A 24995-nucleotide genomic window follows, 5' to 3' on the forward strand; every position below is an offset into this window, starting at 1 on the left:
ATTGCTAAGGATTTTTCTCAAAGATGTATGATACTAAGACATGATCATAGGAGTAATATACTAGAGATGAATATTCTCATGGATCTCTATATGCCTGAAGAACTATTACGTGTAAGCTTTGTTCTATAGGCTTTCTTTCTTGAAGCCATTATCCTTACCTATCCTTACCTGTTCTTCCCTTTTATTTGTTAACCAGATGATTCACACTTAAAAACTCATGGACACTGATGTTCACTTTTTTTCTCTGTTCACTGATGTCTGCCCTTATACCTCATGGCTTTGCAGGTTAATGCTCAATGGTGATGGACTCTTCCTAATGTTAAAATAGCAGGTCCTTCCACTCAAGTCCCCTCAGCCATGCATTCCCAGAAAAATACACTAAACTACCAAATCATTTATTTCCTACATTATTCCACCTATGAATTCCACTTGCTAATTTTAAGACCTTTCCTTTCCATATTGGTTAATCTTTCTATGAGAGGAGCAGTGCAGACAGGAGTAAACCAGGAAGGCTGGTTCAGGCAGCATCTCCAGCTGATCAGATAGCAGGATATTACAGTTCACTCACTGTAAACAGGCAGAGAAACCCTGGAAGAGAAATTGAGAATGGAAAATATTTTAATTGGAATAATTTTGAATTGAAACCTGTCTCAGATTCTAGGCCGGGTTGATATCGAACCTGAAGTGAGTTCACTCACCCGTTTCACAGTAAGCCAATCTCTGACACTGGAGGTAGTGGAAGAAAGTAGAAATTTTATTATTGCACAGTGCTGAGCAAGAAGAGAGGGCAGCTGATGCTGAAGTCCCAAACTCTCCGAAAAGCTAAAAGGAAGGGTTTTTATTTGGGGTCTTAGGTAGGGGAGGGGGAGCATATGGCCTTGCTGGTCGGAGCTTTCCCACCAGCCTGTCTTTGGCCTTGAGACTACTTGCAGAGAGGAGGGAGCCCATGACATTGCTGGTCAGCAGCTTTCCCACCAGCCTGTATCTCCTTGGCAGGGAGGAGATAGTGAATGCAGGTGCTTGTCCTTGGCGGTGTCTGTCTCCATGGAGGATAGTGGATTCTGGAAGCCAGAGAGTAAGCAGGGACTGAGCGTTTTGCTTTTAACCCCATATATGCTGGGTTTAATGTATGGAAACTGATATCAGGGTTGGTATCATTGTGACTTTTGACTTTTCCAAATGGCCTCTGTCTGAGTTGAGGATTCTTCTGTGTTTATTTTGGGCACTAACAGTTCATGCCCTAACCAAGCTGGATTGCAATCTGGTACCTCCCAATTGGTGCGCTCTTTCTATATAGTGTCAGGATCTTGTCCTGAGTCAGCACTTGACCTCTTGCTGAGCACTGAAGCTCTGTTTTCCTTTGCCACATGTCCTCCTCCCTGTCCTGTCACTCACCATCATGAAGCTCTTGGTACTCCTGGTTCTGGTGGGTGTTACCGCCTTCCTGGTCTTTGCTCATAAGTAAAGGTTCTTTCCTGGTAAAAACATCTTTGGAGGAACAGAAGATAGAGATGTCCTTCTGGGTGGATAGGTCTTCAGAACACATGTAATTTTGGGGTTTAGCTTCATTATTTCTGGTCCAGTCTTTTTAGCTAACAATTCACTGGGGTTGACTAAATCCTTAGAGATTTTCTTGCTTTTCTGAAATCCTTGTTTTCCTCAAAGCTCTGTCTTATCCACTGCAACCCAGGGAAGCTGGCCAGAAACATTGTTTTCTGTCTCAATAAAATCCTGTTTAGGAATGTAATCAGTTTTATTTTCAGGATAAAATATATGATTAAGTATAAAGTATTTGCTGTAATTTGGGGGGGGGGGTTGAGGGTTTCTATTCTCTGTAATCTTGTTTTCCTTCAACTCCTGCACTGAATACCAAGAGTTCCCTGTTAAATCCTCAAATCCTTTCCTCCCTGCGTCTCTAAGTTGGCCTTTACTTCACCTTCTGCTTGTTGTCCTTACTTGTTTGGAGGATGCAAGCACAGCTGCCCCGTCTGACCCATCTACTACTGGTGAGTCTGAACACGCACTTCACACCCTTTCCGTAAGGAACCTTTGCCACCTCCACTTTCCTCTAGAACAGTCAGCTTCATATGGCTACAATTGGCTAGGGTTTGATTATGAATGGGGGTGATTCAGTATGTAGGGTATGTGGTGTTGCTCATTCCACATCATCTTCTCACCTGCAAAGATTTATGGAATCAAGCCTTTTTAATATTTCCTTTCTCTGTGGGACAAGTCCGTGATTTAATGAAACTCCAAGAAAAATTCACGGCAAGGGGTGTTCCTGATTCTAAAAAACATAACTGAACATTGATAACCTGTTTATGTAGTTATACATTATTATAGAATATGAAGCTGTTGAAATGAAGTTATATAAAAAGTGAGCTAATAACTAATTGTTATCAGCAGGAGGACTGGGGGATGCTGACCAATATTGTGGTTTGAAAGTTTTAGTGAAAGATATGTAAGACTTTTCTGTTTACCTTATTTGAAAGGCTGACCAAATAGCTGTTGAGTGAATTGACAGCAGTTGGTCCCAGAGTGAAGGACAGGATATAATTCTGAAGGTGATATAGGGAGGAAGGTCAGTTACATGAGCATTAGGACCACTTGGCAGGGTGGGATGGTAGACAGAGATCAGGTGTAACAAGGCTTCTATTTTTGTGTTTCTTATAATGATATACAACCCTGATTCTAAGGCTGATGTTTCTTTCCCACTCTGACATGGAGAGTTGCTTTGGGATTCATGACTGTTGGCAGAGGCCCCAATGAATCCTGAATTTCTCTCACTGCATTGTGAACTTTCCTTGGTGTGTGTGCTCTGCTGGGACAAATATTATGAGGATCTCTCTTCCTCCCTTTGCAACATGGACAATTTTGACGCAGATTTAAAAGACATTAGCTCTAGTCATAGACCTCAGGCACTGTGTCAAAATCTCACCTGGCAGATGGGCTCCAATTTTTAAAATCTTCTCTTTCCTGAGGAAGAACTTATGAGTGGGATGTGGAGTTATCTAGTAGTTGCGTCATATTTCTAGCAAGGGGTGTATTGAATCATTTTTGTCAGCAGCTCAGGTTTGAGACCCAGGGCTTTATAATTGTCATCAGTCTCTGATATTGTCCCAATGAACATGGAATGATTGTTGGGAGATTTTTTCTCATTTGTTTCACTCAAGGATGGTATCAATTTCTCCATCTTGTTTGAATGGGTTTCACAATTTCTGAGGAATCAGGGGACTCAGTTGTTTCACAAGTTGTGACAAACATGGCAGTAGAAGGCTTTATCTTGATCTGGGTCATATCATCTTAATCTTTTCTTCCTTTCTAGAATTTCTCTCTATACCACTCTCATACATGCTTGAATAGAACGTATTCATTCTATCTATGAAGGCAGAGATGAGAGAGATGAATATGTATTGAGGGATGTATGGTCTAGAATGGGTGGGACTAATTTCTGTTCCATGAGGAGTCAAATGTCTCATCTTGAGCTTCTCCTTTTATTTTTTTTCATTTTGGAATTTTGAATTTCTTTCTTTTTTTAATTTATTTTTTTTAAATTGAGGTTCATAATAGTTTACATTATTGTGAAATTTCAGTTGTACGTTATTTCTTGTCTGTCACCACATAAGTGCTCCCCTTCGCCCCCTGTGCCCACCCTCCACCCCCCTTCCCTTGGTAACCACTGAACTATTTTCTTTGTCCATGTGTTTTTCTGGCTTATTTCACTTAGCATAATACCCTCCAGGTCCATTCACGTTGTTACAAATGGGATGATTTTGTCTTTTTTGTGGCTGAGTAGTATTACATTGTATATACATACCACATTTTCTTTATCCAATGATTAGTCAATGGACACTTGGGTTGCTTCCATGTCTTGGCTACTGTGAATTTTGCTGCAATGAACATAGGGGTGCATAAGTCTCTTTGAACTGTTGATTTCAAGTTCTTTGGATAAATACCCAGTAGTGGGATAGCTGGGTCATATGGTACTTCTATTTTCAGTTTTTTGAGAAATCGCCATACCGCTTTCCATAGTGGCCACACCAGTTTGCATTCCCACCAGTAGTGTATGAGGGTTCCATATTGTTCTTGATGCCAATTGACATAATTTTGTTAAATTAACATTTGTTAAGTAGAGCCCCCCCTGGGTGTTGGATAGTGAGCTTTAGCTCAACAAGAGACCAGAAAGGAAATGGAATAGAGACATTTATTACTCATATATTCTAGGGGAGGTACACTGCACGCCACCTCAAGGGGCCACATGGGGGGCTCAAAACATGGTGCAGTCTGAGAGTGTGGATGGGACCTGGGACACATGCCATTATTAGAGTCCATGGGTGGAGTGCTTTGGGTTCACAAGCTAAGAGAGGGTGTTGGCAAACAGCACAGAGGTCTTATGTGAGGGGCACATGAGGGGGAGGCCCTGGGAGGCGATGGAGACTGTTTATCACAAAGTTCATATCAGGAACTTACATTTGCTGTGACTCTTTGACAAAGGCAGGCCCTTGCACGAGAGGGCTGGTGTCAGTTCAAGGTCCCTGCAGGCTGCTTGGCCACACAAAATGGATTCAGAGGCAGCAACATCATAGATTAACTTAGCTAAACTCTTAACAGCCTATATGTGAAATGTCAGTCACGTAGCCTGGAAATCAGTCCTCAATTCTTGGATCTCCAGATTCATGCTTTCGCAAGATGTAAAATAACACTGAATAAAGTTTTAGGGGGAAAGTAAGACAAGTGGTTGGATATTAATAGAATGGCAGTGAAGTCGAGGGAAATGATCTAAGATCTTTTATCTAAGATTGGAATCCCTTAGGCCACTATCACCCATTGAGCCTGGCAACTGTGTAGGAAGTAAAAATTCTGGTATAAACTATAGAAAATAATACACCTTATCTACACCAATAGATGTCAGTTAGGACTTAAGTTAGATGGAATAGCCTTATGAAGAAGGTGGTATTTAAATGATTAAGTCAGGGAGAGACTTCTTTTTTCTTTTTTTTTTTTATAAATGAATAAAATTTACCAAGACAAGCGACAGAGGAGTCCTAATTTTAGACTGATTCTTTCTTCCTCATTTGCCACATAGACCCATTTATACCAAAATTGCCTTCACCAATTCATAGTGAAATTGAAGGCGTCATCCTGGTTTTCTTGGCTGGCCCTGAAGGAGGCCTCAGCCAGGTAGCCAAATGTAAATGCTCTCCTTTGTTGTGGCCACTGCTCTTATTGTTGACAGTCTGGATAATAGCGTTGCTACTAGACCCCTGGGCCTAATCCTGTCCCAGGAGATGTGCTGGAACAAAATCAGCCTTGGGGCAAACTGCTCCACCGGACGGCTGGGCGCCAGGTGCAGGCAGGTCCTGTTAGAAGGGCCTTGGCTGGCATGCCATGAGGCATGGGTTCTGACCTGGAGCTCACCTCCCTCTACATTAAATGGGCCCATTGGAAGCAATGCTTAAAGGGGTCACTCCCTCCTTACACCATGCCTTAAATAATATCCCAGGCAGAATGGCCCTCCCAGAGTCAGCAAATCAGGCCCATCTGGCTGGCTGGTTGGTGCTCTGATGATCCTACTATACTCTTAATGGGGCCGTCTCTGGGTTGTAAAGCTGCCATCCACAAAATGTCCCTACGTTAGCCCATCAATGTGCCCTGAATCTATATGTGTTATGGATGGAGTACCCACACAGCTTAGTCACAGGCCTCACACGTTCCTTTGCGAGGTGCACCCCTGATGACGGAGCTCACTGAGATCTGCTCAACCAGCAGTGGAGCCCATGCTTGTGGCTCCATCCTGAGCCAGGCCTCTAGCGCACAGACTCAGAACTTAAGACCAGCCAGCTCCTCCTACCCTACGTGGATCTCCACCTGGGAAAGCCACCCTCCTCCAGGCTGGCCTCCCTCATTCCCAAGTATACCAATGCCTCAGAGGATGTCACCCCAGCCCAAGATCTTACTGATAGAGATGAGGTGCCTCACACAGTGATGCCACAACCCAAGAGAACAATGAGGGAGACAATGTGCCCCAGCCTCTCTGGGCACTGGGATTTCCCACCCTTCTTACCTCCCAGATCACCTCCCCCCCAGGAGGAAATGACCAGTGACTGTCAACCTAGAGGCTGAGTTGCAAAAATACCTCCAGTCAATCGATCCCGAGGATCCTATAGAATACTATTTTTCTGAAATAGCGAACTGCTTGCCTCATGAACTTTGATGCTTGAACTAAAACGCAGAAAATGTGGAAAAATGTAAGTCAAAAAGTGGATGAAAAATGGGGAAAAAGCTAAATAGGAATTTCTCCAAGAAGAGATCCCAATGGCTGATAAAGCACATGAGAAAAAGCTTCACCTCATTAGTCGTTTGGGACATGCAAATCAAAACCACAGTGAAACAGCACTGCAAAAACATGTTTTTCTTGCTCTTGGGTATACACCCAGGAATGAAGTTATGGGATATTATGGTACCTCCATGGTAATGGCAAAACCGTTGGTAGATCCCTGCCAACTGCCTGGCAGCACGAGGCATCATTTCGTCTTATGGCAAGCCAAACAGTATGTCCTAAACCACACTAGGCACAATAAGGCACTTCTTCGCAACACCCCTGGCTTGACCTGCTTAGACATCATGAGTAGGGACCTCTTCCTGCTGTGTTCACTGTTCATTGTATGAGACTACAGCTTTTGCCCCCACTGGACACATCGACGACAGACTCTACTCCCCTTGTTATTCCCACCACCACCTCTGGCACCTCCTCCATGCCCAAAATTGCCTCCTCCACTCCTCTCTACATCTTATCCATTAGCCCTTCTCTGTTGTACACCAAGACCCTGCCCCATACCACAACCAAGTGGGCCAGATGCCACATGACAAATATATGCATACAAGCCTCCAAGATGGTAACCCAGGCCTTGCAAATAAAACAATGTAGGATCTGTCACCACACAGAGACAGACCTATAGCCACATGTCACTGTCTACTTGAAGCTCTTCCTAGTGTCAGCCCCTTGTATTAATTCCCTCCAAAACACCTTGAGCCTCATCTGACTTAAACCAAACTCCTAATTTAGACTCCAAACAGGGCATCCTGTGAGTAGGCATCAAAATAATTAACCCTCCTCGGCAGCACTTTCTAAAGGCTACCAACTGTCCTCAGGCTAGTCCTCAGCTTGCATACTGACTGCCTCTGACGGTAAATACTGCATCGCTCAGATTCTACTGTGGAGCTGACTCAAGGGGCCAGGAGCAAGTCCTTTGATGCTGCCCCATCCACAAGCTATCTGGGGACATGACCCCTATTATTGCAACATTGTCACTTTTAATATTCCAAGTACGCTTTACTCTCCTGACAACTCTCCAAATGAGCCATTCTTATCCGTATCCTTCTGAGACTGGCTATCACCCCTGGTCTGGCAGGCATTGCAGCAGGTGCTAAAGCCCTGGCAAGATGAGATCAAATATTAAACGCCAGCCGGCAATTGACAGCCACCCTAGCCAACTGCATGCAGACACGACACCATACTCTAAATCTGATGCAACAGCAGCATGACTTGCTAGCACAAATAGTGACGGCTAATCAGCTGGTGCTAGATTTCCTCTTGGCTGAACTGGATGGAGTCTGTTCTTTATAGGCTGCATGTACGTTAACAATTCAGGACACATATAAGCCACCCTACAGAAGATGTCATAAAGGACACAGGTCATCCATAATATAACTAAAATATTTTTCAACAAATTCCCACAAAACCTGATGTCCTTGGTTTGTTCTTATGACTCTCTCCATCCACCTGGGGGCAAAGGCTAAGAACTGGATTACAAACAAGTAGTGTGTCTTCATCATAGGCTTTATTATTGCTTCGGCTAAATGTGTGTCACAATGGCTTCAGAAAACAATACGCGTGTCCTTTAACATATCCGCTGCACAAGTGATTGCTATACCTATTGCCAAGGCATTAGAGGATGACTGTTGAGAGTTTATCTACATGACTCCATGATGCTGCTTCCTCAGCATCCATTTTGTGTGGCCAAGAGGCCTGCAGGCACCTTAAACTGACACTAGCCCCTCCTCTAAATGCATGCCTTAGATAAAAGCCACAAGCAAACATAAATTCTTAATATGAACACCCCCACACCCACCCCCCTCAGCCCTTGTGAGCAACAGTCTCCTCTGCCTCCCAGAGTCTTTCCTTTGGCACCCCTTGGATAAGACCACTGTGGAGTTTAGCAAAACCCCGCTCTTTTTGGTTTGAATTGACCAATCTGGCAATGAACCCAGGAACTCCAAAGCACTCTACCCATGGACCCTAATCAAGGCTTTGTCCCAGGTCTTGTGCTCTCTCTGTGTCTGCACCCTGCCTTGAGCTCCTTATGTGGCCCCTCGAGGCATGCTGTATACTTCCTCCAAGACCTCTAAGTACTAAAGTTCTCTATTTCAATTTCTTTTTTGGTCTTTTGTTGAATCACAGCTCCCCATTCAACACCCTGGGGCTTTACTTAAGAAATGTTAATTTAACAAAGTCACGGTAGAGGCTGATTCGAGTTGTTGTGTAAGTTCTCCCATCTCTTTCTTGAATTCAAGAAAATCAATACAGCCTGGGGCTTAGAATAGTGAAAAGTCGGCCTTCAGGGTTCAGGTGACTACTGGGAACCGCTCTGTCCACACAACTCCTACCGACTTTCATACGATTTTTTCCTTTACCCTAGTTCATCACTGCCAAGACTGGATAACAGCGGCATCCAAGGAAACCTTAGCAGAGCAAACTCTGGACATTTTGCAGAGTACACGGATTGAAGGTGTGAAGTGAGGACCAATGGCTGTTGAGGCTTATAGTCAGTTTAGGGTCGAAAATTGCACGGAAGTCTTCTCTCAGGATATGCCTTAGTTTCTCTTCTAGCTTCCTAGAAGATTTTCCGTGTGTCTTCATTTTCTTTTCCAGCTTCTTAATGATATAATATGCTTTCACAGCATTTCCTTGGCCTAATTAATTAGGTTTTTGTTTTTGTTTTGTTTTGCTGGCAAGTTGGGAGCTCTGATTGCCCACTTTGTGAGAGACTCACATTGCCTTACATTCCTTCAAATGATGTAGCAGCCACAATATGTATTATTTAATTTACATATCAATTTGTAGCACAAATTCCTTTTTTATTTATTGGTATTATAAAAAAAAAAAGAAAGTAAATTATAAGATAGTGTCATAGAAATAGATAACATATGCTATTCCACCCATTATGCCATGTAATGTCTGGTGGGCTGTGTTGCTGATTTCCAGAGAGAATTTGTTTTGTTTTAATGACAAATGTAATTGGAGAATGAAGTTATTTCAACATTTTTCCTTCCTTTTCCTGCTGGGTCACCTTTAAATTCAAATGGAATCTGGTTTAGACAGTCTTCTGGCAGCTGCTTCTCCTCACTGCTCCTCCCTGCTCTATCCTGTTTCTGGTACCTTCTCAAAGTCCCATCTCAAGTAATGAATATATTCTTCTACTCTTATCTTCTAGAAGCTCTTCTGTTTTGCCATCACATTTAAATCTAAAATCTTCTTGAAATTTATTTTTTGTGAGCAACGATGTAAGAGTCAAACTTCATTTTATTCCATATGGATATCCAATTGCCCTAGCACCACTTATTCAAAACAATCAAACGTTATTTTCTGACTGCGTTGCATTGCCACCTTTATGGTAAATAAGAAAAAGCATAATTCGCCTATTTCTACTCTCGCATAGTACTGCATTGTCTTAATTATTGTAGCTTTGTATTGTCTTGATATCAAATGGAGCAGGTTCTCTTTATGATTTTCTTTAGAAATATCCTGGCTCTTCTTCCTTCTTTGCCTTTTTATATGAATTTCCAAAATAGTTTACTGTTTGCTACACACACACAAATCTTCAGAGATTTTTGACCAGTTTTGCTTGAATGTGTAGCTCAATTTGGGCAGAATTGGGGAGACTGATCTCTTATGAATACTGGATCTTCCAATTCATGAATATGGTGTTTCTGAATTTATTTTGGCCTCCTTTATTTACACTCTTTAAGTTTTATAGTTTTCTACGTAGATGAGTTCCACATATATTTCTGCTTTCCCCCTTCATTGACAATACTCAGTATTCTCAGTCTTTTAAGTTTTAGTCATTGTGACGAAGTTCAGTGCTATCTCATTGTTTTAACTTGCTTTTCTCTAGTATCTAACGTTTTGAACACTTTTTTACATACTTATAGATTGTTTGGGTTTCCTTTTCTGTGAGTCTTTTCCCCAGGCTTGTCGCACTTCCTCTATTGGACTGTCTTTTTCTTACTGATTTTTTTAGGAGTACTATTCTATAGCCTACATCCTAGTCCTTTGTTGGTTATGTTTATTGTAAATATTTTCTCATTCCGTGGATGATCTTTTCACTCCCTGAATGAAGCTTTGGATCAGGGGTGAGCAATTTGTTTCTTAAAAAGGCGCCGTCAGTAAACATTCTAGGCTTGCAGGCCGTAAGGGTTCCGTCGCCATCCTCAGTTCTGGTACCAAAGGCCAGAAGCTCCCTCGACAACGTGTGGATGAAGGAATGCATCTGTGTTTCAAGAAAATTTAATTTACCTAAAACAGGCGACTGACTTGAGAGCTGTAGTGTGCTGAACTCTACTTTGGACAAACAGTTTTCTCTTACTGATTATAGCCTAATGCATCCTTTACTCCCTCATTAGAGTTTATTGTTTTTCTATGCAACAAATATTTCCAAAGGTCGATCTGTGAAGCTATTTTATGTTATCTTCTAAAGACATTTCATTTTATTTGTTTAATTTTCACATTTAGACTAGCTGTGGAAAATAAATATACATTTCTTTCTGAATTGAGGTAGCATCACCCAGAGAAGCACCTAAAACGTTTTTCATGTTAATGATTTGCTTTTAAGTTGTGTTTGCTTATAGGAATCCAGACAGAACATTGCCAGACGGCCAAACCGCAGAACCAGTCCAAACCAGAAAGGTGCGAGGTGGCCATGAGGCGCCGTGGGCAAAAGGAAACGTGTGCAGAAGGTCCCGTGCGCCTGAAGGGACGATGTGCGCATGCCCCAAATGCCCCCACCCTGAGCGGTGACTGGAGACCCCTCACCCTTCGCATGCCCTAAGAGCCCTGCTCACCTTCCCTTCAGGGAGATGGTGTTTCAGAGCAGGTGCTCTGCCTCCTCCCTTCATCATCAATGAATAACGTTTCTGCTCTGCTGTTCCAAATGCGGTTTCATTCTATTGGCGGGAGTGGTTCTGGGCAAAAGGATCCACTTGCTGGTCACCGGTCCCTTACGGCCCAGTAACAGTAGGGGTCAGTATGCATTTTTGTTTATATGACTACCCAAATTTCCCTTCAATATTCGTTTAAAAGTTCATCATTTCCCTTGCTTTGTTGCAAATTAGATCATCTTATATCTGTGAATTTTGTTCTGAGCCCTCTAGTCTGTTCCATTTCTCTATCCTTGCCTTTGTTTAATTAGTATAGCTTTACAATAAATCTTTGTATGATCTAGTGTAATTCCTGTAACTTTGTTCTTCTCTGTGATTAGCTTCCCGATACTCATCCTATGAATTTCCCTGTTGCTGTGTGACAAATTACTACAAACCTCATGTCTTAAAACGACAAATTTTTTTATCCTCTAGTTCTGTAGGTCAGCAGTCAAGGATGGCAGTTCTGGGCTCTTTGTTCAGAGTCTCTCAACACTGGAGTCAAGGTGTCAGCTGGCCATGCTGTTCCCTGGAGCCTGAGGTCCTCTTTGAAGCTCATTTGTGTTCTTGGCAGAATTCAGTTGCTATTGGTTACAGACTGAGGTCCCCATTTGCTTGTTGGCTGTTGGCAAGAAGTTTTTCTTAGCTCCTTGTAGCCACTTTCTATTGCTTATGTGTTTCCCACTTCATCTTCATAGGTAGCAACCGTGTGCTGAATTTTCTTGTGTCAAATCTTTCTGACATTCTCTTCTGCTGCTAGAGGAAGAAAGTTCTCCTTTTTAAGCGATGAAGTGGTTAAAGCAGGCCTGCCCAGATTATCTCCCTATGTTAATGTCAACTGTACCATATAACATAATTTAATCCCAGGTGTCATACTTCATCATTTGTACAGACTTCAGAGACAAGTGCAGGTCATCTTTGGGGAATCATTTTAGAAATGCTGCCTACCTCAGTCTACCCTCTGGCTTCCAGAGATTCTGTTTCTCCCACATGCAAAATAACCTACGCCCTCCCATGGTTCCAAAAGGTCCCATTCCATTTCAGCATCAACTGAAAGTCCTAAATCTCATCTAAATGTGATCAGCTCAAAGGTTCCAAATCTCTTCCTCTAAGTCATCTGAATGAGGTGTGGCTGAAACCCCTGGGCACAATTCTCTTACATCTGTGGATTTGTGAAATAAAGAAATAATTTATATGCTCCCAACATACAATATTGGGACAGACATAGGATAATGGCTTAAGCGTTCTGTTTAAAAAACGAGAAACTGGAAGATAAAAAGGAGTCACTGGTCAGAAATGGTTTTGAACTCTCTAGGTTTCTAGGCATGGGGATAATCCTCCTTGCTGTGGCTCTGATTCTGCTCTCTGAGGCATCCTTCCCTTTTCATGACAGGCAGCGTGTGCTTGCAGCTAATCGGTTTGATCAGCCTGCTTCCTTGTCAGTAGAATTTTGGGCCGCCTTTCATTTTTACTCTCTTTCCCTTTCAGTCTAAGCTGGAAGTCTTTCCGCTGATATACATCTCTCATGCATCTTGTAGGCCTTGCATGGACATCAGGAGGACCCACTTCATCAGTAAGAAGACACATCCACAAATCTTTTCAAGAGAATCCCTTCTCTGTCTTTGACTTCTGCTGAGCTGTGTGCAGGTCAAGGCTCTTCCCTTGATGAGAAGTTGAGGGAGGCCCATGAAGAACACTTTTACTTTTTTAAGGAGTTTTATGTGACTGAATTCTCTGAACTTTTGATCTTTCTGAGGTTTCAGCAAAGAGTTGTATAGCCACACAATCAGCTTTTTCTCCATGCCCACTTTGGGAGCAATCTCTTAATGTTAGTTCTTTTGCTGTCTGGATAGGCAAGAGATTTCCCAATCATTAATTCCTAGTTCCTTCTATTTTAGTAGTTTTCCACTCAAGTTCTCTCTCCTCTTGCATTTTAGTATAAGCAGTCAGAAGAAACCAGGCTGTGCCTTTAACACTTTTCTTGGAAATCTCCTCAGCTTAGTATCCAAGTTCATTTACAAATTCTGCTTTCTGCGTGACTGAAGGAGACAATTTCACTAAGCTTTCTGCCACTACATAACAAGGTTCCTTCTTCCTCCAGTTGCCAAAAACATGTTCCTCACTTTCTTTTAAGCCCTTACCAGCTGCCTCTTTTGCATACCTATTTCTACCAACAATCTCTTTAGGCAATTCAGGCTTTTTCTCTCATTCTCCTCCAAATCCTCCCAGCCTCCACCCACTGCCCAATTCCAAAACTACTCTTAACAGTTTGAGACATTTGCTACAGCAACACCTTTCTTCCCACTGCCAAAATCTGTGTTCATTTTCTTTTGCTGTATAAGCAATCACCACAGACTTAGTGGCTTATGTAATACCTATTTATGATGTCATAGTTTTTAGGTCGAGGTCTGGGATGGCACTGAACTCCCTGAACTGAACTGAACTGAATTCTCTGTTCAGGGTCTCACAAAGCCAGGCTCCCGGTGTCTTACCTGGAAGCTCTTGTGAAGAATCCTCTTCCAAGCTCATTCGAGTTGTTGGAAGAACCCTGTTCCTTGTGGCTGTGACCGAAGAGGTCTGTGTTCCCTTGCTGGCTGTTAGCTGTGGGTCACTCAGTTCCCTGAGAGGCTCCTTGCATTCTTTGTTACAGGGTCCCTTTCATGTTCAAACCAGCATAGGCTTGTAGAATACTTCTTCTGCTTCCTATCTGTCTTCCTGTTCTGCCATCACCTGGAGAAAGCTCTCCTCTTTTAAAGGCTCATGTGATTAGATCAGGCCCACCTGTATAATTGCTCCACCACCTTAATATCAACTGTCATATAATCTCTAGCTTTTTGTTGTTATTATATATAAATACAACTGATTTTTGTATATTGTCCTTATATCTAGCAACTATAATACTTTACTTTTGATTCTGATAATTTGATGGCTGGTTTTTTGGCTTGTTTTATAAATTCACCGATGTGATCTATGAGGAATAACATGCCTCATGTTTATCTTTTCACTGCTTTCATTTCTATTTCTTGCTAAGAAGTTTTCTCATTTTGGTAGAATGCTTTAAATGTTTCATAATTTTGCAGAATTTTGCTATCGGTTGAGATAGTTCTTTTTAAATTTTTCTAAGTGTTTTTTAAATTAATGTTTGTTGAATTTTACCAAATTTTTCTGCACCTGTTGAGATAATCATACAGTTTTCATCCTTTACTCTGTTAATTAGATGATTGATATTGATGATTTTCCAGTATCTTGTATTCCTAAAACAAATTCAGTTTAGCTTCGTTGTGTTGCTAATTTTTAAAAAAATTTATAACTGGATTGAAATTGACAATGCATTATTTAGGACTTTTGCATTTATGGTCATGATAATGATCATCTTGTCATATATTGTAATGTCTCTTTCAGGCTGTGGCTTTTGGTATCAAGGATATCCTGTTTTCGTCTATTCTCAGCCTTGACTGAATTCCCAGTCCTACCCAGGGTAGAAGATTAATTCTTATGAGGCCAATTGATGTGGTTTTCCAATCAGGACATTTGTTCCCTAAACTTACTATGAAATTATTCTCTATTTGGAACTTGATGCACTGCAGACTTTCTGTTGCAGGGACCTGTTCTGAAGCTTCCCAGAGAGTTAGGAATTACTCTTGCCTCAAAAGTTGTTCTTCTTGGTGAAGTCTGCAATCCTTTCTATAGACTTTTGCTGAGGATGAACAGTGATGACAGAGAAAAATACCAGAACATCTGATGGCACCTGAGACACGTTATGGGAGAAATCTGGGAGGCCTCACAGTAAACAGTCTGGATCCTTCAGCAAATGAGATGATCAAACAGACAGGGAAAGTACGAGGACAGAAGGGATTCTAGGAGGAAGCAGGCTTTCTTAAGTATTCCAGGATGAGCCTGGCCCTGTATCAGATGGATGTCCACAAGGAGTCAGAGAGAGCTTCGGAGCGTAATTGTCTCTAGGCTCCCAAGAAAAACATTTAGAATTCTAAAAATACTGTGCTAACTGGAAAAATTGTATAAATAAAGCAATGTTAGCAAAGTTTGAAATGGGATAAGGTGTTATGAGATACCATCTTGAGCTGCTCAACAAAGGGATCTGTTCTGGGAAATGCATTGTTAGGTGATTTCACTCTTGTGTGAACATCAGAGAGTGTACTTATGCAAACCTAGGTGGCAGAGCGTCCTACACACCTAGGCTATATGATACTAATCCTGTGGCACCACTGTCGTGTGTGTAGTCTGTCCTTGACCGAAATGTCATTATGTGGCACGTGACTGTATGTGTATAAACTGAATACAAAAAAAATCCTCAGAGAGACATGTACAATAGAAATAGAAGGATTTTCAAACTGAGAAAAAGAGAAAGGAAAAGAATGATATAGGAGGGAGAAATGGTGTGTATTTGCAGAAAGAAAGTGCGAAGGGAAAAAAAGCGATAACAGAAATATCACTCCTTTAATTGGCTCCATGGAGGAACATCTGTTGATTTGTTCTGTGTTTCCAAACTTGGTATGGCTACTCAAAATTATTGCTTTACATCTATAAATTAATATGGAGAGAATGACATGTTTATAATATTCAGTTTTCGTATTCATTTACATGATTATCCTTCATAGTTTATGTCCTACAGCTCCTGCATAGATGTTTTGAACACCTTTTAGAAGATATATTAGTTATATCACTGTTATAAATGGTATCATTAAAAATTCGAATTGTGTTTTGAGGGTTTATATAAATACAATGGATATTCGTATATTCACCTTGTATCTTGGAAATGGCTAAGGTTGATTTTTAATTCTCACTGTTTTCCTGTAGATTCTACTAGATGTTCCATGAGCACAATTATGTCATTTATAAATAATTCATTAGAGTGTCGCCTTTCTTTCTACTCCTCTTCTGTTTATTCATTTCATGCCTGATTGTCCTGGTTGAATCTCTAGCACATGATGATATAAATGGTGTCCATCTTCATCTCTAGAGAATGCTTTTAATATCTCAACCTTTAGTATGACTTTTGCTGTTGACTAAGACAATTCTATTTATATTTTTCTAAAAATTTTTTATAAATAATGAGTATTGAATTTTATCAAGTGCTTTTTATGTATCAGTTGACATTATCATTTGATTTTCTTCCTTTATTCTGTTAATTGGATGACTAACTTTAGTGGACAGAATAAAGCGTCCCCAAAGATGTCCATTTCCTAGTCCTTTCCACCTGTGTGTATGTTAGATTACATGGAAAAGTGAGATTAAGGTTGCAGATGGAATTAACGTTGCTAATCAGATGAACATAAAATGAGGAGATTATCCTGGATTGTCTGGGTAGGCCCAGTGTAATCAACAAGGGTCCTTCAAATGTGGAAAAAGGAGGCAGAAAAGTCAGTGTCAGAGTGATGTGGAAAGAGAGAGACTCATCCAGCCATTGCTGGCATTGGGAATAGCAAGAGGCCATAAGCCAAGAAATATGAACAGCCTCCTAGAAAGTGGAAAAGAAAGGGAAGTTGATTCTCCACTAGAAGTCTGCGTTGACACGTTGATATTAGCCTAACGACACCCATTTTGAACTTCTGACCTCCCAAACTGCAGGATAGTAAATTTGTATGTGTTTTTTTAATTGAGATAACGTTAGTTTATAACATTATATAAGTTTCAGGCATTTATCATTATATTTTGACTTCTGTATGTACTACATCGTGTTCACCACCAAAAGTCTAGTTTCCATCTGTCACCGTGCACATGTGCCCTTTTACCCATTTTTTCCTCTCCCCACCCCCTATTCCCTCTAGTAACCACCAATCTGTTCTCATCGATGTGTGAATGGGTAAGGAAAATGTGGTATATGTATATTATGGAATAGTACTCAACTACAAAAAAGATGAAATCTTGCCATTGCAACAACACGGATGGACCTTGAGGGTATTATGCTAAGGGAAATAAATCAGATGGAGGAAGATAAATGTCGTATGATTCTACTCATATGTGGAAGATTAAAAACTAACAAACAAACACGTAAACACACAGATACATAGAATAAATTTGTGTTGCTTTAAGGCATTAAGTTTGTGGTAATTTGTTCTGAAGAAATTGGAAACGAATACACTGACATTGATGGATTTTCAAATATTAATCCTATCTTGCATTCCCAGAATAAACTAAATTTGGTCATGTTATCTAATATTTTTTATTTATTACTGGATTTACTTTGGTAATTTATTACTTATAACAGTTGCTTTTATGGTCATGAAAGTGGTGGTTTTTGGGGCTGGCCCCATGGCCGAGTGGTTAAGTTTGCACGCTCCGCTTCGGCGGCCCTGGGTGTGGTCTGTTGGGATCCTGGGAGCGGACATGGCACCGCTCGTCAGGCCACACCGAGGCGTCGTCTCACGTGCCACAACTAGAAGGACCCACAACTAAAATATACAACCGTGTACTGGGGGGATTCGGGGAGGAAAATCACACACACACACAAAAAGAAAATGGTGGCTTTGTAATTGTTCTTTCTTATAAAATCTTTTTCAGGCTTTGGCATCAAGGATATAGTGGTGTCACAAAATTAGATGAAAAATCTTTCATTGCTGTTTTCAACATTTGGGAAGAATTTGGATCACATTGATATTTTCTTCCCTAGATTTTAGGTAGAAGGTCTTGGTGGGGCCAGCTGTGGCTGCAGTTTTCTTATTGGGAAATGTTGCACTATGAATTCTACTTATTTATTAGATATATGACAATTCAAATTCATTGTTTCTTCTGGACAGACCCTTCCCTGACCCCTGAGCCGTGTTGAGGAACAGTGCTCTTATGATCCCTAGAGGCCTTCTGCTCTCACAGGCAGGGTCTGTGACACACAGCCATGACATCCTCAGAGAGCCTGAGGATCTAGCTGAAAGGTTCTATGAGATACTAGATCTCTGTGATCTTAGAAATCTTTTAAATCCTTTTAAATCTTCTCTGTCTCTGTTTGTAATATGCAGTTAAAAGAAAATACTGATGACATTTATGACATTTGGCCTGGAAATGTCCTTAGCCAGATTGAACAGTTCACTAGGTATATTTCTATATCCTACGTTACTTCAGGCAAGAGTTTTGCCAAACTTTATGTCACCATGTAATAAAGTTTCCCTCTGCTCCAGCTTTCAAGAACATTGTCCTCAATTTCCTTTCCCCCAGCAACAAGCTTCAGTCTTGTCAGGTGTTGGCTAATAAGCTCCTCAAATCGCTTATATCTTTTTTCCTGGACCTTTTCCAAAAGCCAATGCCAGCAGTTTTAGGTTTTTGTTACTACAGCCCCCCATTTGTGGTAGCCAAATCCATTTTGATCATTTATTTTTGCATAACAAGCCACTACAAAATATTAGGACGTGATGCAACAACTTTGTACATTCGCAGAATCTGTGGGGAAGGACTTTGGGTAAGGCACCACAGGAACGTCTTGTCTCTTCTTGACTGTGTCTGGGGCCACACTGCAGCTGTTGAATGGCTGGAGGCTGAAGTCATTTGGAGGCTCTTTCAAACATATTTCTGTGCTTAGTCTGGGATGACTTTCAGGTTGAGCTTAGCTGGGGCTGTTGACCAGAACGCCTGCACATGAAGTTTTCTTTCAGCTTGGACCTCCTCGGTATGGTGGCCTCAATGTGGCTAACACAGGGAAGATGGTTTATCTCCTTATTCAGATCCAACAGCTGATTACATATATTTCTTTACCTTGAAATACTTTAGTGTATCTTTTCTACCAACAATTTTCTCACATAACCAGAGTATAGTTTTCAATTTTAGTAAATTTAACATTGATGCAATCCTTTTATCACCTCTAAAAAATGTATCGGATATTATTATTAGATCTGAAGTTCCTTATAACATTGTATTCCTCCAGTATATGATCCAGCCTAAGATCACATATTTGATATAATTGCCTGGTGTCTTAGTCTCTTTTGTTTTGGAGCAATTTTTATTCCTTTAAAAAAATCTTTTACGACATTGATGAATTGAAGAACACATTCCTAACGACGTTTTTGAAAAAAATAAAATTTTCCTCATTTCCTCATTTTAAACCCTCATTTGGGGTTTAAAAAAAAATAATTCCTCATAATTAGATTCAGGTCATGCATCTGTCACCAGAGTACTCCATAAGGGATATTGTGTCCTATGCTGGGTTGTTGATGGGCTTTTCTGAGGCTCATTCACGTGAGTTTCCAAAGTCTGCCTGTTCTCCACACTCACGGTGAAATCATTCTAGTCTCAGAACTGGATGCAGTGCAGACGTTCTGTTGAAAAGAAGTGTTCTTGAGACTCCTGTATGAATTAAGATTACCCCAGAATCTGTTCTTCTCATCATAGTCTCTAACACTTATTTTGACAACAGTGCTAAAAAAATCAACAGTAATGCCAGATAGAAATTACCAGAATGTCCAAGAAACTTGAGCAGATTTTTAAAGAAATATTTGACAGTATGCATAATGAACATCCAGAAAGTTTGATGATCAAGGACTGATAAGGTCAACGTTAGGGTGGAGGGAAGTGAGCAGGAGGAAGGAGGAGTGCAGGTATTTCAAGGTCGGCTTGGCGCTATATTCAGAATAACACTGCCCTAAGGTGTCAGGGAGAAAACTGTCATAAAAATAAATGTTGTCAGATGTCCAGGAGCGTAATGTGACAATCAAAGACTGAGAGAGGAGTGTGGGGGCTAATGGAGGTGAGGAGGAGGGGAAAAGAGGCTCCTCTCAGCATTCCAGGGTGAACCAGACGCTGTCTTCAGAGAGATTTTCCCGAGGTGTCAGAGAGGACACTCTTGGAGCATAATTGTTTTCAGATTTCCAGGAAGGGAGTTTTGGAAGTCTGAGAATGTTGCACAGCCTGCAAAATTTATCCAAATAGAATGAAGGCAATTTATTAGCAGAGTTTTGGATGATGGTAAAGGATGATGGGAGCTATAGATGAACTGAGTATGACAAAGACATTTGGAGAGACAGGGAACAGTGTAGAAAGCAATAGGAAGAGCTACAGAAAAAGAAAAAGAATGCCAAAAATAATAAAGGAAGAAGGAACAGGAGAGTATCCCCAGAAAGATGGAGAAAAAATGTGATGACTCTAGGAAATCTCACTCTTCTGATTGCCTAGCCTCACGGGAGAGCATTCTGTGGTTTGTTCTGGGTGTTCCGGCATGGAGCAGCCAGTCAAAATGAGTGGGAACAAGGTGGGGCAATGGTTGGAAATTGACATAAGCAGAGAGAGGGATGAGCCTGACTGGGAAAGGAACAAGAATTAGGGGAAGAACTGGAAGTCCTTTTCCTTAACTACAAAATGCCAACGGTGGAGAGAATTTGTGTTTAGGAGAGATCTTTCCTGACAGTACAATAAGGAACGAGGACACACAGAAGCTCTGGGAAGAATTCCCTGGGTTTCCATCACAGGAAGTACCTGTGAGGTTTATTAGGTACAGCTGAGTAATACTAGGCTTTGCATGTGTGGTAGTCCTGGCTTCGCCTGTAAGTGCATGCTGTTTTTTGTGTAAAATGTGCATATCTAGATTTCTGTGACTATAAGAGAATTGAGACAATAAAGCGTCTCTGCACCCAAACATCACTGGACTTTTTCCCTAGTTAGTCCTGTCATGGGATTCCCACCGGCCTGACCCTCCTTGGTCTATTTTATCTCGTAACTCACAATCACAGCCTGAGGCTGTCATCCACATCCTGCTTAGTCCTTACTTTTCATAGTATACTCCCTTCCTAATGCTTTAAGAAAAGTCCTCCCTCTTGGTCTTCTGCTTATTACCTGAATTTGTCCTTCCTTCCTTCTTTCTTCTAGTAACTCACATTTGTCAAGAGCTTATTAAGCAGTTGCAGTCTTCTAAGTTATGCAGAATAGTGTTGAACAAAGTAGGGTTTTGGTTCTCTTAGAGCTTATTTACAGAGAGGAGAGGCAGAAAACCAGAGAAGCAAAGGGCAAAGAAACAGAGACAAGAAAATATCAGGTAATGGTAACTATTAGATGAAAATAGCATCAAGTACGTGACGGGAAGTTGAGCGTTACTTTAGTTTGGAGGCCGCTGGAGACTTCCCTAAAGGGGTAATGTTTAAGTTGACATTGAATGGCAATAATGTGTGACAGGAGTCACATGCGTTGAGAAAGAATAGGAAAATGCTGTGTCTGTATTCGTGCTTGGTGCGCATGTTCAGATTCCCAAAGCTGGCGAGTCCCTGTGCAGCCCTGTGTGTGTACCTCAGCTCGCCTGATGGAAGAACAGGACCAGATCTGATCTTTGTTCCTAACGCCAAATCCTACCAGGTCTCCCATCACCCTAAGGCTTCCCTTCACCTCGATTCTTTGTTATAAAGTCTGTCTCTGGTCCCCTTGTTACCTTGTCTAGTTATTCTTGTTTTGTTGAAACTCAGCCGTGTGTCCTTGCCCGTCCCCGCCCAGGACCGCTGCAGGGTCTTCCAGCTCCTGTGTGGTGTGTGCGGAGGGACGAAGGGTCAGGGTTTGGACTGAGTCCTAGATGCTCCTCTCTAAGACCTCCCTTCAGGCTGAGGCTCGTTTTCTGGTTTCTTCTCAGGGCCTGTCTCTTTCTAAGACGCTCCTAATCAGAGTGCACACTGGGTCTGGGCCAGGTTCGTGATCAGTGGGCAAATCCGGAGATTACAAAGCTCTTTGCAAGGAGGAATATTAAAGTGTCGCAAATTTAGGATGACCTGGTTATATGTTTTCATATTGCTTAATATAGAAATTATAATAAAAACAATAGCACTTCTTGAATTTAAAACATCTAAAAATATATTATGAATAAAATTAAAGCATGTGTTAGACTGGAAAACCTTATAATTTTTATAAAACATTCATATTTCTTTATGCTCTATAAGTCTTTAAAACGGTAAGAACAGAAGACACACAGATTAAAAGATTTGAACAGGCAAATCATGGAAGAGGAATTCAAGTGGTCAATAAGTAATTTTAATGTGCTCAAATTTACTGTAACCTGAGAGATGCAAATTAATGTAACAAATATTGCTTGTGAGCTATCAGATTGGCAAAAGTAACTTGAGATGACATTTACTGCTGGCAGACATGGTTGGAAACGTGCTCCTATATTTGTTTCTGTTAATATTAATTTTTAAAGTCTTGTGACCCTGTCAGTTTATTAAACCTATCAAATTAAAAATACCTATATGATACAGAGTTCTATAGCAATAGATGTAGAAACATTTGCACATAAGAGTACTTCATGGCTTCATGATAGGTCGCAGCAAAAAGTGAGAAGTGACCTGAATCCCCATTAACAGGTAATGCTGGAGTAAATGATGATATGACAAAGCCACTGAGAGAATGATACAGCTCTACAGTGGCTGACTTCGAGTTTTGAGAAGTAGTGTTGAGTGTACAGAGAAGAAAGAATGGTCGAGAGTATAATGCCACTTTGCATACCATTTTGTAAGACACAAACGCATATACATATACATTTGTATATATACCATTTGCATATGATAATAGGAATATGGAGAAATTTATTTAACATTTGCTTTTTGGTTGTGGTGACAGTCATAGTATGGAATGCTAGGCATGGAGGAGTGGAGATAAATGACTATACATGTATTCATATAGGCCTAAAAGTGTTTAGGAGATATGCAATTACCACTTAATAATGGCAGTTATCTCATTGTCTTGGAAGGTCTGGTGACTTTTCCTTTCTTATGTATACTTCTATTTTAACTTGTTTTTGGTAAGGAAAATTGAGCCTGAGCTAAAATCTGCTGCCAATCGTCCTCTTTTTGTTTGGGCAAGATTGTCCGGGAACTGACATCTGTGCCAATTTTCGTCTATTTTGTATATGGGATGCCACCATAGAATGGCTTGATGAACAGTGTGTAGGCCTGTGCCAGGCCCCGAATCCACAGACCTGGACCGCCGAAGCAGAGGATGCGAACTTAACCACTACACCACCGGGCTGGCTCCTTATTTTAATTTGTATAATGAAAATTATAAAAATTATTAAAGGATGGGGAAGAACAGTAATAAAATGTTTTGGAGATGTGTTATGGATTTAATTTGATTTTCTTAGGAGATATATACTTTTACTTCTTATTTTCTAAGTAAGAATAAATATCTTGAGGCATAAATAAATTGACAATAAATTGGATGATAGATGGATAGATAAAGGTTGGTTTTACATGAAATATATTACATAAAATTTGACAGATGCGACATAAAATGGAAGAATGTAAAGACGTGGGAATGATCTCTGTCTAAGTTTGATATCACATGACCAACCCATATATATGCTGTTTATCTTAGTGAAAAAATTTGGTGCTATGTCTGACTGTATTTTAAATATTTACGTATGTTATGTTATCAGTGAAGTTTTAGATCCCTCTTAAATTGATAATGCTAAAAAATATTACTTAAACCATTATAATGTCATCAAAATTCCCATAATTCAGAATTTCAAAGTCTCCAAACTCTTTGAATTCACTCTGAAAGCTGGTGTAGATGATAGACGAAAGTTGAGCTGTTCTGGTGGAAACCTTGGTGAGGGCTTGGAATTCTCTTACTCTGTGTTCTCACTCCACCCCCAGCATTTGAGGCTCTGAATTGTTTGTATTTTTATCTTACTTGTTGTGCCAGCAATCAATTTATTGCCTCTCAGTTCCAAATTCACCCCTCAGTATTTACTCTGCCGTAATGGAGAGAATTCACTTCACCGTTTCTCTTTTCCAGTGACCGTGATGCTAAGCTTTCTCAGTAGAGGCCGTTGGAGAGAAACCGCAGGAGGAAGGTGCTTGCTTTCCTGTGGTTTCTGGTGGCAGCACAGTGGGTCAGCAGTGTGGGCATATTTGGTTGAGTTCTGCCCCAGTCAAGTGCTCAGCATTTGCAGGCCCTGGGGGAACCTGTGGCTTTGGTCTGGACTGGCACTAATCTTTCCACAAGCCTCTTGACATGGGAATTGACAACCCAAAACCTCCTTTCTGCGCCCATCCCAATTCTCTCTACAGGGCCTTGCTATTAGTCTGGAGGATTCCCACTGAGCTGCAGCTCTGTCTGCAGGCCCCATGTGGCTCAGCTGGACTCTGAGCCACCCCGCTGCCCCCGTCGCCTCTGCACATCCAGGGCATTGGCTGCTGACTGTCTGCTCCCAGTTACACTGGGTGGGGGGTTTCCCTGCTTCCCTGGTCACTGCAGGTCAGCTTCTGTCAGGAAAACCAGCAAGCTTCTCTACTATCCCGTGGATTGACCTGCACCTTCACTTCTTGACTGAGGTCTGGACCACAATTTTAGGGAGGAGGCTGCTTTCCATGATTGTCTTGTCTTGGATAGTCTCCTCAGCTCTGTTGTTCCTTATAGAGCGTCCTTCTAGTTACTCATGTATCAGAATTCAGTAATTCTTTATATTTAACTTCTCCTGTTTGAGCCCTTGTGTTGTTTCTAAGTCCTGAGTGGACCCTAATGGATACACATTTAATCTCCTTTCCTCTGCAAACCAGTCATTATCTTAACCCCATCTGGTGGCTCTCAGTGCCTCTGCATTGTCAAGCACAGTGGCAGGCAGACAGTGGCCCTTGATGTGTAATCTGTCTTCTAGGCAACCCTGAAATTTGGTCCAGTTTTGTTGAAAGGCCTTGAGTATGTGGCTGGTAGAGTTCATTCCATACTGGGTATAACCAGAGAGCATCTTCAATATCTGTGTTACTTCCTTCTTCACCTCCTTTTAATCTTCCTCTCTTTCTTTTTCACTTCAGAATATGTTTTAAATTTTTATTTTATTTTTTGGCATTGTTTTATGGTAACTCTTCACCATGGTATGACAA

The 24995-nt window shown here is 41.1% G+C and overlaps 1 protein-coding gene across 4 annotated transcripts in view; it reads left to right on the forward strand.

The window, feature by feature from the left end:
* Positions 1-24995, forward strand: part of MUCL1 (mucin like 1) — a 56025-nt gene that overhangs the window by 24605 nt on the left and 6425 nt on the right. The window contains exon 1 of one of the 4 annotated variants that reach the window (XM_070270278.1): positions 13627-13771. The exons of 2 other annotated variants lie outside the window; for them this stretch is intronic. The gene's annotated coding sequence lies outside the window, so the exon portion shown is untranslated. Of the gene's footprint in view, positions 1-13626; positions 13772-20419; positions 20630-24995 lie in introns of those variants that run through there. One more of the 4 variants, XM_005611271.4, reaches the window with a different exon arrangement.

This window comes from Equus caballus, chromosome 6 (genome assembly GCF_041296265.1).
Source record: "Equus caballus isolate H_3958 breed thoroughbred chromosome 6, TB-T2T, whole genome shotgun sequence".
NCBI lineage: Eukaryota > Metazoa > Chordata > Mammalia > Perissodactyla > Equidae > Equus > Equus caballus.